Source organism: Lynx canadensis, chromosome A2 (assembly GCF_007474595.2).
Source record: "Lynx canadensis isolate LIC74 chromosome A2, mLynCan4.pri.v2, whole genome shotgun sequence".
Taxonomy (NCBI): domain Eukaryota; kingdom Metazoa; phylum Chordata; class Mammalia; order Carnivora; family Felidae; genus Lynx; species Lynx canadensis.
The window spans coordinates 118,915,652-118,929,344 of record NC_044304.2 but is presented as its reverse complement, the minus strand read 5'-3'; positions in this window follow the sequence as shown (position 1 = coordinate 118,929,344).

Sequence of the window (13,693 nt, the reverse complement as noted above, 5' to 3'; positions counted from 1 at the left end):
ACTCCAGGAAAACAAACAAAACTCAGATAAAGCCACAGTCTGTTAATCAATCTAAAATAGTATAATTTTGAGCAACTGGAGTGGTATAAGGAAAAAAAACTATTTGACTATGATATAAAAAATGCATGCATTTTTTATTTTAATGGAAGAGGATAAGGAAAAACAATCCACTTGACTATGATGTTTAAAAAGTGTACGCATCCTATCAACCATAGCCGAAGTATGGAAAGAGCCTGAATGTCCATCGGCTGATGAATGGGTAAAGAAGATGTGGTATACATATATACAATGGAATATTACACGGTGATCAAAAAGAACGAAATCTTGCCATTTGCAACAATGTGGATGGAACTAGAGTATATTATGCCAAGTGAAATAAGGCAGTCAGAGAAAGACAAATATCATATGACTTCACACATATGTGGAATTTGAGAAACAAAACAGATGAATATAGGGGAAGGGAAGCAAAAAATAATATAAAAACAGAGAGGGAGACAAACCCTCAGAGACTCTTAAATACAGAGAACAAACTGAAGGTTGCTGGTGGGGTGTTGGGTGGGGAGACGGGCTAAATGGGTGAGGGGCATTAAGGAGGGCACTGTTGGGAAGAGCTCTGGGTGTTACATGTAAGTGATGAATCACTAAATTCTATTCCTGAAATCATTATTACACGATATGTTAACTAACTCGAATTTATATACATACATGTATGTATCTGGCTCAGTGGAGTGGATCTGTGCTGTGTTGGGCACATGGTGCCCACTCTCATGTCCAGAGCTGAGTCCTAGGTGGGGACAACATATCAACTGCCAAGCAACCTGTTCACATCGGCTACAAGACCTTCTTTACCTCCACGATGCTCTTCGCTGTACATGGGGACTACTTCTGCCGTGCCCAAGCCTACCACTATCTCCAGGGGCACCGCTCCCAATGCCAGGCTGCAGAAGAACAGGAGACCTCAGGAGTCCTGTAGAACTGGGGGGCTACTTTCCTTGAGCAGAGGGGCCTGAGGCATGCTGTGGAATGATCTCACCTGCAATCATTTCCAAGTCAAGAGAACCAGGGCCTTAATACTGCTGAGAAAAAGTGCCCATGTTTTCTCTGGTACTGCCAGTTTGGGGAGGCTGTTGAATCACAACAAGAATGGGAGGATGAGGCACATCTACAGACATTAAATATTCTGCCATGTAAAAAACAAGTGTACGCATCTTTTATTTTAAGGGCTACTGCCAAAGCCCTTGTAAAGGGATTCTACCAATTTGACAATAACCATTAAATTCTAAAATGTATATACTTTCTGACCCACGTATTATATTTCTAGAAATTTATCCTCACATGTGTCCTCACATCTTTTTCAAATATGTCAATTTAAGGATGTTCATTTCACCATTATTCACAGTGGGAAAAAATTAGAATTAGTTAAATGAATTGTGGTGCATCCATACAATAGAATATCATGCAGCCTTTAAAAAGAATGAGATAGGAGCACCTGGGTGGCTCAGTCGGTTGGGCGTCCAACTTTGGCTCAGGTCGTGATCTCACAGTTTGAGGGTTGGAGCCCTACTTTGGGTTCTGTGCTGACGGCCCAGAGCCTGGAGCCTGCTTCAGATTCTGTGCGTGTGTCTCTCTCTGCCACTCCCCTGCTCACATTCTGTCTGTCTCTCTCTCAAAATAAATAAACATTTAAAAAATTTTTTAAAGAATGAGATAAATATGGGGCGCCTGGGTGGCGCAGTCGGTTAAGCGTCCGACTTCAGCCAGGTCACGATCTCGCGTTCCGTGAGTTCGAGCCCCGCGTCAGGCTCTGGGCTGATGGCTCAGAGCCTGGAGCCTGTTTCCAATTCTGTGTCTCCCTCTCTCTCTGCCCCTCGCCCGTTCATGCTCTGTCTCTCTCTGTCCCAAAAATAAATAAACGTTGAAAAAAAAAAAATTAAAAAAAAAAAAAAAAGAATGAGATAAATCTGTACATGTGATTTGAAATGATCTCCGTGAAATGTACCCAAAGTACAAAAAGATGTTAGAACAATGTGTATATTGAGCTTGTGTTTGAATAGAAACAAGAACATATACATATACATGTGTGAAATGAGTCCATGGTTGACTCTAGAGAGGTGGACGATACCTGAAATGAGATGGACATTCGCTTTCATTGTCCTTTCATGCTGCTTGAATTTTACCATATGCTTGTAAAAATTTTTGTAAAGCTTCAAAATACTTTAAGTGAGTGGTGCCATCTCTATTAAGAAGATGGCCTATTTTTTAAATTCTTTTTTTCTTTTTATTAATTTTTTTAACGTTTATTTGTTTTGAGAGAGAGAGAGAGAGAGAGAGAGAGAGTGAGCGGGGGGAGGGACAGAGGGGGGGTGGGGACACAGAATCTGAAAGGCTCCAGGCTCTTGAGCTGTCAGCACAGAGCCCGACGCAGGGCTCAAAGTCATGAACGCGAGATCGTGACCTGAGCCAAAGTCGACAGATGCTTAACCGACTGAGCCATCCAGGCGCCCCAAGAAGATGGCCTATTAAAAAAAAGAATAAGATGGCCGAAATCTGAAATATTCTAGCACTTGGTTCATGGATCCTTGGTCACGGTGTAGGGTAGGGGGAAATCGACTTGGACCTGGATTTAAAATGACTTACAAGTATGAGCTACAAGTATAAAGGGCTCTGTGCAAAGGAAACCATTTGGTTGTCTATGCTATTTTCACCATATTTTGCAGGTACATGGTTCAGGTGCATCTTGCAGGTGCATGGTGAGTGTATGAGTGCCAAGCATGAGCGGGAACAGGGTGACAGATAAATTATCTTATCAGCAGCCCCCATCATGCCTGAGATAGGCCCACAGAAAAAAAGATGGTTTATGATTGATTGTACGACACTATCCCTAGCAGGCTTAGGGACAGGAAAAGGAATAAGAGCTCCCTGGGAATCACTGACTTATCTTTTGGTCAGAGTATCCTTTATTTGCCTGACTAATGAAAGAAGTTATGTTGCATATGGGACTATTAGATTCCCTAATGAGTCAAATTAGTTTCTCTTGAAAGGTCCCAGTGGCCCTCTCAGTTTGCATCCTGGCACAGCAGAAGGCCTGGATCCAAGCTTTGTCTGCTGGGACATATAACTGGCTAGAGTTGTATGGGAGGACTTCCTTTCTCCAGATCACACTGCTGTCAGAGGTTGTCCAGAGCGTTGCCAAGCACGGACAGATGTAGGAACAGTTGGCTATATGTTATGGGAATACTGTCCACGGAAGTCAGCCTCTGTGATACTCAGAACGGGTTGCTTAGATATGTGTCAAACACTGTAGAGACTTTAGACTCTGCCTGGTACCAAAGAAGTTGGAACAGTGGAAAGGGCGAGGCCCCCAAAACTGGCATGACCCTGGCTTTCTAAGACAATACTCATCTCAGTGACCAACCTCAGGCTTTCTTCCCTGATGTGTCTTTGCCATGGTGTGGGCATCTGGAGAGCAGATTGTTAGACTTGACTCTGTAGTTTAAGCAGTTGATTCAGCTTGTGCCCAGGAGGGGTACCCTGGCACACAGCGGCATTTGGGACCAATCGCCTCTGATCAAATCCATCAGTGGGCTTTAATTCAATCACGTTCCTGCTTGCTTTCCCATCTTTGGTTTTCTTTCTCATTCACTGTCTGGCTGCAGAACCTTTGGACTTGACAATATATCTGGGAGCTGCAGATTCAGACTCTTGGCTCTCCCTCAAGGATTTGCCTTAAACATGTTCTACCAGATCTCCTTTATTTGTGCTTCCTTAGGTATTCAAAAAAGTTAATTCTGCAGACCAAATGCTATCCTTTGAAAAGTATCCTTACAAGGTTAGCCCTTGGTGAGTGCCTGGGATCTTGGATTTGGGAAGGGTTCCCACCATCCTAACTAATAAGAATGGCTCACTGAACCTAAAGTGCTTGTACTGATGATGTGGTTAATGCTGAACACCTGCTTTCCTTCTGGAATCTAGAATTTTGTCCTAGGTAGTGGATGCCTATGTGACCAGCCTCCAGTAAAAACTTTGGGCACTGAGTCTCTAATGACCTTCCCTGGTAGACAACATTTTACATATGTAATCAGAACTCATTGTTGGGGAATTAAGTGTATCCCATGTGACTCTGTTGGGGGATGATTCTTAGAAGCTTGCATGTGGTTTCCTCTGGATTTTGCCCATGTACCTTTTACCTTCACTGCTTTTGCTTTGTATCTTTTTGCTGTAATGAATGTCTTAAGACATACCATTTTTTGAAGTTTATTTATTTGAGAGAGAGAGAGACAGCATGAGTGGGGGAGGGCCAAAGAGAGAGGGAAAGAGATAATCGTAAGCAAGCTCTGAGCTGCCAGCGCAAAGCCTGATGAGGGGCTCAAACTCACAGAACTGCAAGATCATGACTTGAGCCGAAACCAAGAATTGGACGCTTAACTGACTGAGCCACTGAGGTGCACCAGAATACCATTCTTGATACAGCTGCAGTCAGGAATCATTTTAGGGACAAAATGTTCACAAATAGAAGAGTAAAAAAGTATGGAAGGGGTTATTAAGAAGGATTTTCATTTTTCAACCCTAGAAAATGCAAGTTGTTTGTGTATTTTTATGGACAGGGTAGATTAGCTATAGCACTGAATATTTTTTAAGTAACAAATATTCAAAAATATACTAAACAAAGCCTTATGAGGCCTCATCAGTTTTTCTGTCTCACAGAAAAGCAAGGTTTAGGGGCCCCTGGGTGGCTCAGTCGGTCGAGCATCCAACTCTAGATTTTAGCTCAGGTCCTGATCACATGGTTTGTGGGTTCGAGCCCTGCATAGGGCTCTGTGTTGGCAGCATGGAGCCTGCTTGGGATTCTCTCTCTCTCTCTCTCTCTCTCTCTCTCTCTCTCTGTTCCTCCTCTGCTCACAGTCCTCTCTCTCTCTCAATAATAAATAAAGATTAATTTTTTAAAAATAAATAAACATTAAAAAAAAGAAGGGTTTAATTTGTTAATGGGAAGGTGACCTGATTTTTTTGAGACAGAAAATGAGCATGGACTTTAAAATCAGATTGCTTGGTTTTTGAGTCCAGTGTGATCTTAGACAAATTAATGACCTCTTTATGCTCTGATCATCTCATCTTAAAATGTAAATAATAATTATAATTACTTCCTAGGGTTGTTGAAAGGAAAACCTGAATTAATCCATGTAAAGAACTTACAGTGCCTGGCATATGGTACACATTCAAAAAATTACAGATGTTATTATTACTGTTATAAGATATAATTACTGTTTTCTTAGAAAGTGAATTCATGGGATGTTCTACCCTGATAACTAGTAAAGGAGATAAAATTAAAAAATCCAGGAGTTTAGCTATAAAACAAACAAACCTGAAGGATAGCTTGAAGGCTCAGAAAACTGCAGTGTAACCAGTTTGAAGTTATTATCACATCTTAAGAATGTGTCAGTCAATGGGGTGCTTGGGTGGCTCGGTCGGTCACCAACGATCTCATGGTCTGTGAGTTTAAGCCCTGCATCGGGCTCTGTGATGACAGCTCAGGGCCCGGAGCCTGGAGCCTGCTTCAGATTCTGTGTCTCCCTCTCTCTCTGCCCCTTCCCCACTGGCACACTGTCTCTCTTTCTCTAAAAAGAAAAAAAGAAAGAAAGAAAAGGAAAGAAAAACGTAAAAAATTAAAAAGAAAAAAGAATGTGTCAGTTAGTTGTTCATCTGTGGGAGGATATAGGGTTAGGGTCAGGAAAAGGAAGCCTTACCTTCTGCCTTTGACCTATTTTTGCTCCCAGCTGCAACGCCATTTCAGATGTAAAGATAAAGATAAGAGATTTTGGGGTTTTATTTTACTCCTGTCACTCCAGTTTCCAAGGTAAAAGGATCATCGTTATACACTTACCTCACCTGTTTCCTCTTGTTTTGATTTTATGCTCAGGAAGCCATCTTCTATATTCCCGTCCCGTCTCCCTCGGGGGAGAGAACGAGTTTACCACATGAACTTCACAGTTTTCTGGCAAGTCACTGAAACAACTTCTGATGACTTAGCTTTCCGTGTAGCTTGGTTGTAGGGGGATGGAATGTGCTAATTATGCCTGCGTGGGTGTTGCTGTTTTAATTTACCTAGTAAATTAATCAATTTGCATTCTGGTGTCAGCTTCGGTCTCTTGTGGTTTTTAGCCAACTTGTCCCAGGGTGTCAGGGCCTGGAACTCCTAGGAAGTGAGAAAGTGAAATTTCTAAGGCGTGGAAGCAGCTGCTCTTTTCCATGATGATACCACACGTGCACTGTTCCGTTTTCAGAGTCATGCCTTATTTACAGATGTTTCCAAGGAACATATAAAGAAGGACAATGGCTTTATTAATCAAGGGACAACTTCCTGCTGCAAAAAACGATTTCAGGGTATAGGGACTTAAATGTATAGTCTAGGTAAGAGGTTCAGGGCTATCCATGTAATCCTGGTCCATAAGAACAGAGGCCCAGGTTCCATCAGAGATGCAGGTTTTTTTCCATCACTCCCTGAGTATTATCTTCAACCACATGGTTCAAACTCAATACATGGGGGAATTAGAAAGAAGATGTCCAGGGCAAGGAGGTCCAACTTAATGAAAGATTTAGAAGTGGCACACAGCACTTCAGCTCATAGCCTGTTAGCCCAAATTTAATCACATAGCCATGTTTAGTTGCAAATGAGACTGGGAAGTTTTCTGTTCATTGTCATGCTCTGTGACCAAGAATATATAAAACACCTTGATTTCTTTGGATAATTTGTCTGAACCTGTAAATGATCCCATGAAGGGTGTCCTAACCTTAACAAATGTACATTCTCAGGCACACTAGGGATATGTGCTTAGTTTTTAAAAATTAGCTCCAATGGGGCACCTGGGTGGCTCAGTTGGTTGAGCATCTGACTCTTGGTTTCGGCTCAGGTCATGATCTCACGGCTTCATGGGTTCGAGCCCCGTGTCGGGCTCTGTGCTGGCAGCAGAGTCTGCTTGGGATTCTCTCCCTCTCCCTCTGCCCCTTTCCCACTCTCACTGTCTTTATCTCTCTCAAAATAAAAGAATAAATTAAAAAAAAATTAGCTCCAAGTTGTTCCTTTTATAGAACTCTTTTAAATTATAAAATATACCCACAAGAGTGTATGATATATACATGTTTAATAACGGCATTATTATTATTTTTTTTAATGTTTTTTTTTTTTTTTTTTGAGATAGAGATACAGAGTGTGAGTGGGGGAGGGGCAGGGAGACAGAGAATCTGAAGCAGGCTCCAGGCTCTTGAGCTGTCAGCACAGAGCCCAACTCGGGGCTTGAATTCACAAGCTGTGAGATCATGACCTGAGCCGAAGTCAGACGGTTAACTGACTGAGCCACCCAGGTGCCCCAATGACATTATTATTTAAAGAATAATAAAACGATTGCTCGTATCTATCACAAGCTTAAGAAACAGAACTTCACTGAGGCACCTGAGTGGTTCAGTCGACGAAGTGTCCAGCTTTGGCTCAGGTCATGATCTCGCGGTTGCTGTGTTCAAGTCCCAAGTCAGGCTTTGTGTTGACGGTGGACAGCTCCTGACTTGTTCTTTCTCTCGCTCTCAAAATAAATAAACTTGTAAAAAAGAGACAGAATTTGGCTAATAGCTTTGTAGGTTGCCATGTGCCTCTTCCTAATCATCCTGCCTCCCCTTCCTCCTGTTCAGAGGTAACCTCTACACCAAAATTGGTGTTAATCAGTCTCTTACTTTAACATTGTTTTACTACATGTGTATATAATCATACGAAGAGATACTTTTTGTTCTGCCTGTTCTGAGCTCTAGTTTTTCTATTGGGGTGCCTGGGTGGCTCAGTCGGTTAAGTGTTGGACTCTTGATCTCAGCTCAGGTCTTGATCTCAGGGTCATGAGTTCAAGCCCTGTGTTGGGATTCACACTGGGCATGAAGCCTACCTAAAAAAAAAAAAAAGGTATTTTTTCTTTTGCGACTCACTCAACATTGTTTTTGAGGGTCATGCATGTTAGTGAGAACAGTGATTTGCATTCATTCTCACTGCTAAAATGACATTCCTTTTTATGCATATACCACTATGTATTTCCCTGTTCTGTTGGATATTTGGATTGTTTCCAGTTTTTTGCCACTGGAACAATAATATGATTTTTCCTGCATAGGACTCCTGATGAACATATAGATGCATTTCACTAAACTGAATATTTAAGAGAGGAATTACTGAGTTTAGGCAACTTTACTGGGTAATGCCAAAGAATTTTCCAATGTTGTTGACCTAATTTACACTCCTTCTACCCGTGGTAAGAAAGTTCCAGTTCCTCCACCTCTTCATTGTGATTTTAATATACATCTCATGGTTATGAATGCCTGTTTTTTTATCTTTTACTTCTTTTTCTATTGGTTGTTTATGTGTTTCATGTTGATTTGTAGGTTTTAAAAAATTTATTGTGGAGGGGTACCTGGGTTGGCTCAGGTGGTGTCGCATGTGACTCTTGATCTTGGGTCTGTGAGTTTGAGCCCCACAGTGGGTGTGGAGATTACTTAAAATAAAAACTTTTAAAATATATTTATATTTTGGATACTGGTCCTTTGATCGTTTTATGTGTTGCAAACATCTTTTCCCAGTGGCTTGTTTCTTTATTTTTTGCTATATTTTGATGAGCAGATGTTCTTAATTATAATGCTATTGAATGTATTAATACATTTTTTATTGTTTGTGTTTTTGTGACTTGTTAAAAAAATTCCTCCTGTGGTGCCTGGGTGGTTCAGTTGGTTGAATATCGGACTTTGGCTAGGTCATGATCTCGTGGTTCATGAGCTTGAGCCCTGCGTCAGGCTTGCTGCTGTCAGTGCAGAGCCCGTTTTGGATCCTCTGCCCCCACCCCCCACCCCACCGCCCCTTCCCTGTTCGTGCTCTCTCTCTCTTTAAAAAAAGTAAACATTCGAAAAAAGAAAAAAATTTTCCTTATTCCAAAGATACTCTTCCATATTTTCTTCAAATAGCTTTAAAGTTTTTCTTTCCGTACATAACTCTTTTATTCATCTGGAATTGATTTTTGTGGATGGTGAGGTTGGAAAGGTAAAGAAAATCAGAGAGAAGAAAAAAACATCCTTAATCCTACTTTTTTCCTATGCATATATGTATATACTTAATATAATACAAAATTGCAAAACATCGCAAGAACAGTTTTGAATCTTGATTTTTTTTTCACTTAACATTATATAAGGGGAATTTTCCTGTACTAGTAAACATTTTTAGGAAACAATATTTTAAATGTTTTCATAGGGGTGCTTCGGTGTTTCAGTCAGTTGAATGTCCAGGTCGTGATCTCGCGGTTTGTGGGTTTGAGCCTCATGTCAGGCTCTGTGCTGACAGTCTGCTTGGAATTCTCTGTCACCCTCTCTCTCTGCCCCTCCCCTGCTCGCACTCTCTCAAAAATAAATAAGCATTTAAAGAAATAAATACATAAATGCATAAGTAAATGTTTTCATAAATGTGTATGTATCTATAAGTTAGCATTCGGTTTGTCTGTGAGTGACCCAAACCACAAAATAACAATGAGTTAACAAGACAGAAGTTAAATTCTCTTGGTTTCTACTATGCTTATGTCCCAATGGCCAGAACTTAGTTATATTGCCAAACCTACCTGCAACAGACGCTGGGAAATTCAGTTTTTATGCTAGTTAGCCACGTCTCCAGCTACAAATTCTATTATCCTGGAAGAAAGGAAGAACAGATATTGGGGGAGAGGGCTCTACAGTCTATAGGTAACAGAATATGTTTAGTCTAGTCCTTCCTTTTTGTATACTTTTATTGTCCCTCCTTTTATAAATAACACTTCTATGAACATATCCTTCTATGATGAGATTTCTTTCTGGTAGATTTCTAGCGTTACAACCTATGGATCAGAAAGCATGCTTTTTTTAAGTGCTTCTTAAAAAAAATTGGAACAATGGGGGCGCCTGGCTGGCGCAGTCGGTTAAGCATCCGACTTCAGCCAGGTCACGATCTCGCGGTCCGTGAGTTCGAGCCCCGCGTCAGGCTCTGGGCTGATGGCTCGGAGCCTGGAGCCTGTTTCCGATTCTGTGTCTCCCTCTCTCTCTGCCCCTCGCCCATTCATGCTCTGTCTCTCTCTGTCCCAAAAATAAATAACGTTGAAAAAAAAAATTAAAAAAAAAAATTGGAACAATGGATATAGTCTCAATATATGCTTGACCAAAAGTTATACTTTTGATCTGAATGGGCACCCAGAATGTTACCTATGTCAAGATTCATTTCCCTAAGGGATGAGTACTTAGGGCAGAAAGTCATTGAGTAGACTGGGGCTTCTGCTCAACCCATGGTCATTTTCGTATCATCGGTAATAGAAAACAGGAACCATAAGCGAACAAGAATTGGCAACTAGTTTGTCCCTCTGATTAGAACTGTAATCAATTCTTTTTTTATATAAAAATTTTTTTAAATTTAATGTTTATTGATTTTGAGAGAGAGAGAGAAAGAGAGAGAGAGACAGACAGACAGACAGAGTGTGAGCAGGGGAGGGACAGAAAGGGAGGGAGACACAGAATTGGAAGCAGGCTCCAGGCTCTGAGCTGTCAGCACAGATCCCTACGCGGGGCTCGAACCCACCAACTGTGAGATCGTGACCCGAGCTGAAGCTGGACACTCAACCGACTGAGCCACCCAGGCACCCCTTGATCTATATTTTTAAAAGTTATTAGGGCACCTGGATGGCTCAGTCATTTAAGTGTCTGATGTTGATACTGCAGTCTGTGAGTTCGAGCCCCGCTCGTGCTCTGTCTGTCTCTCTCTCAAAAATAAATAAACATTAAAAAAAAAGTTATTATACCTCACTATACTGTGTTTGTAGGATTGTTCTGGAAAGAAAATCCACAGCTTTATTAACTGAGGCTTTCTACATGCTTTCTTTTGACTACAGGTCTCACATAGAAACTAAACGAGAAAGAATTTTTTTTTTTTCTTTCAACGTTTTTATTTATTTTTGGGACAGAGAGAGACAGAGCATGAACAGGGGAGGGGCAGAGAGAGAGGGAGACACAGAATCGGAAACAGGCTCCAGGCTCCGAGCCATCAGCCCAGAGCCTGACGCGGGGCTCGAACTCACGGACCGCGAGATCGTGACCTGGCTGAAGTTGGACGCTTAACCGACTGCGCCACCCAGGCGCCCCGAAAGAATTTTTTTTTTTAATTGAAGAGGAAGAATCCTGGGGATTATTCAGTGATAACCCCCAAACTATTACCTACCGGCATCCCCTCCTTCACCTCAGTCTCCTTACCTCTTCCTCTTAGCATTTAAACATACTCAGATATCTTTCCCCTTTCAAATGAAAACACATAAATAAAAGCCTCGGTTTGAATTTACTTCTCTCTCATTTCTTCCTTCCTTCACAGGCCAAGTTTCTTGAAAAAATGGACAGTAATCACTGCCTTGATTTCTCCATTTTGCCATGTGTCATTCTCTCCTTGACGTACTATGATCTGGCTCCATGGTTTCACTATATCTGTTCTCCCTTACTAAAGCCAACACTAACTCTTGGTTGCAAAAGCCTACAAAGACTTATCTTTGCACTTATCTTACCACTTATTTGATAATAACTGCCCCCTGGGAAATACTCCCCCTTGAACTTTTCTCCTGCCTTGGACTTTTCTCTGATACTGCTCCCTGTTTTTCTCCTCCTCTGGCCCCTTCCTGTTTTCACAAGCTCTAATTCTTCCTTAGGGTGTCCTCTGGAGTTTTATCATCAACCGTGTTCCTTTATTGTTTGGTTTTTTTAATATTAAAAAAATTTTTTTTTTAAAGTTAACTCTACCCATAACACGGGGCTCAAATTCATGACCCAGAGATCAAGAGTTGCTTGCTCTACTGACTGAGCCAGACAAATGCCCCAACCATGTTCCTTTAAAACTCTCATAATGAGGGGCGCCTGGGTGGCTCAGTCAGTTAAGCGTCCGACTTCGGCTCAGGTCATGATCTCACGGTCCGTGAGTTCGAGCCCCGCGTCAGGCTCTGTGCTGACAGCTCAGAGCCTGGAGCCTGTTTCAGATTCTGTGTCTCCCTCTCTCTCTGCCCCTTCCCTGTTCATGCTCTGTCTCTCTCTGTCTCAAAAATAAATAAAACGTTAAAAAAAATTAAAAAAAAACTCTCATAATGAAAAAATAAAAAATAAAATGTTCATAATGATGCCATCTATACTCATGACCTACATTACTATTAGCCCGTAATTTCCTTTTTTTAATATATGAAATTTATTGTCTAATTGGCTTCCATACAACACCCAGTGCTCATCCCAAAAGGTGCCCTCCTCAATACCCATCACCCACCCTCTCCTCCCTCCCACTCCCCATCAACCCTCAGTTTGTTCTCAGTTTTTAAGAGTCTCTTATGCTTTGGCTCTCTCCCACTCTACCTCTTTTTTTTTTTTCTTCCCCTCCCCCATGGGTTTCTGTTAAGTTTCTTAGGGTCCACATAAGAGTGAAAACATATGGTATCTGTCTTTCTCTATGTGGCTTATTTCACTTAGCATAACATTCTCCAGTTCCATCCACGTTGCTACAAATGTAGGGCCACATTTCATTCTTTCTCATTGCCACGTAGTACTCCATTGTGTATATAAACCACAATTTTTTTATCCATTCATCAGTTGATGGACATTTAGGCTCTTTCCATAATTTGGCTATTGTTGAGAGTGCTGCTATAAACATTGGGGTACAAGTGCCCCTATGCATCAGTACTCCTGTATCCCTTGGGTAAATTCCTAGCAGTGCTATTGCTGGGTCATAGGGTAGGTCTATTTTTAATTTTTTGAGGAACCTCCACACTGTTTTCCAGAGTGGCTGCACCAATTTGCATTCCCACCAACAGTGCAGGAGGGTTCCTGTTTTTTCCACATCCTCTCCAGCATCTATAATCTCCTGATTTGTTCATTTTTAGCCCGTAATTTCCAAATATGTGTTTCTAACTTGGATTCTTCAACTGGCTAATTGCCCCTGGACATATCTATCTCAAACTCAACATGACCCAGTTCCCCACATGGGGCAATGACACTTTCATTTATTCAGTCACCCAAGCCAAAAACCTAGGGCTCTCCCTAGAATATTTTTCTTTCAAGCGTGCTTCAACTTCTGGAAGTAACTGGCAATAACAGTTTGCCTCCCAGGTATATTTCATACCTGTCTTTTTTTCCTCTATGCCCACTGTCACTGCCAGCATGATTAGTTCCTAAGCATCTTTTATGGCTTTTGTTTTACTATGGCTATGGCTCTCAGTATTCACTGCGCAGCAGAATCATTTGAAGAAATTAAAAACAAATTCAAATGCTCTATGACTTACTCCAGAAAATGCTTGTGGACAAGAACTGAGCTTTGGTATTCTGAAAACAGTTTAACATGCATTTGGGATTGCAAACCACTGATTTATACTCTTTACAGGTGAACTGGGCCAGATGTAGAAATCATCTGAACGGGAAATACCAGAGTGATTGAAGGCTACCAAAATTATGTCACGGGCCTCTCTGGTAATTATATCTTTAAACAGAAACCAAACAAACAAAGCAGAGCCTGACTTCCCCTGACACTGACCTGGCAAAGGAATAGAGGGTGCATGGTCTTTGTCAATGCCAGGTAAGGGCAGAAGTGTAGGTTCCCTCTTCTGCCCATGTAGACATTGAGGGAGTAGGGGTCGGGGTCCTC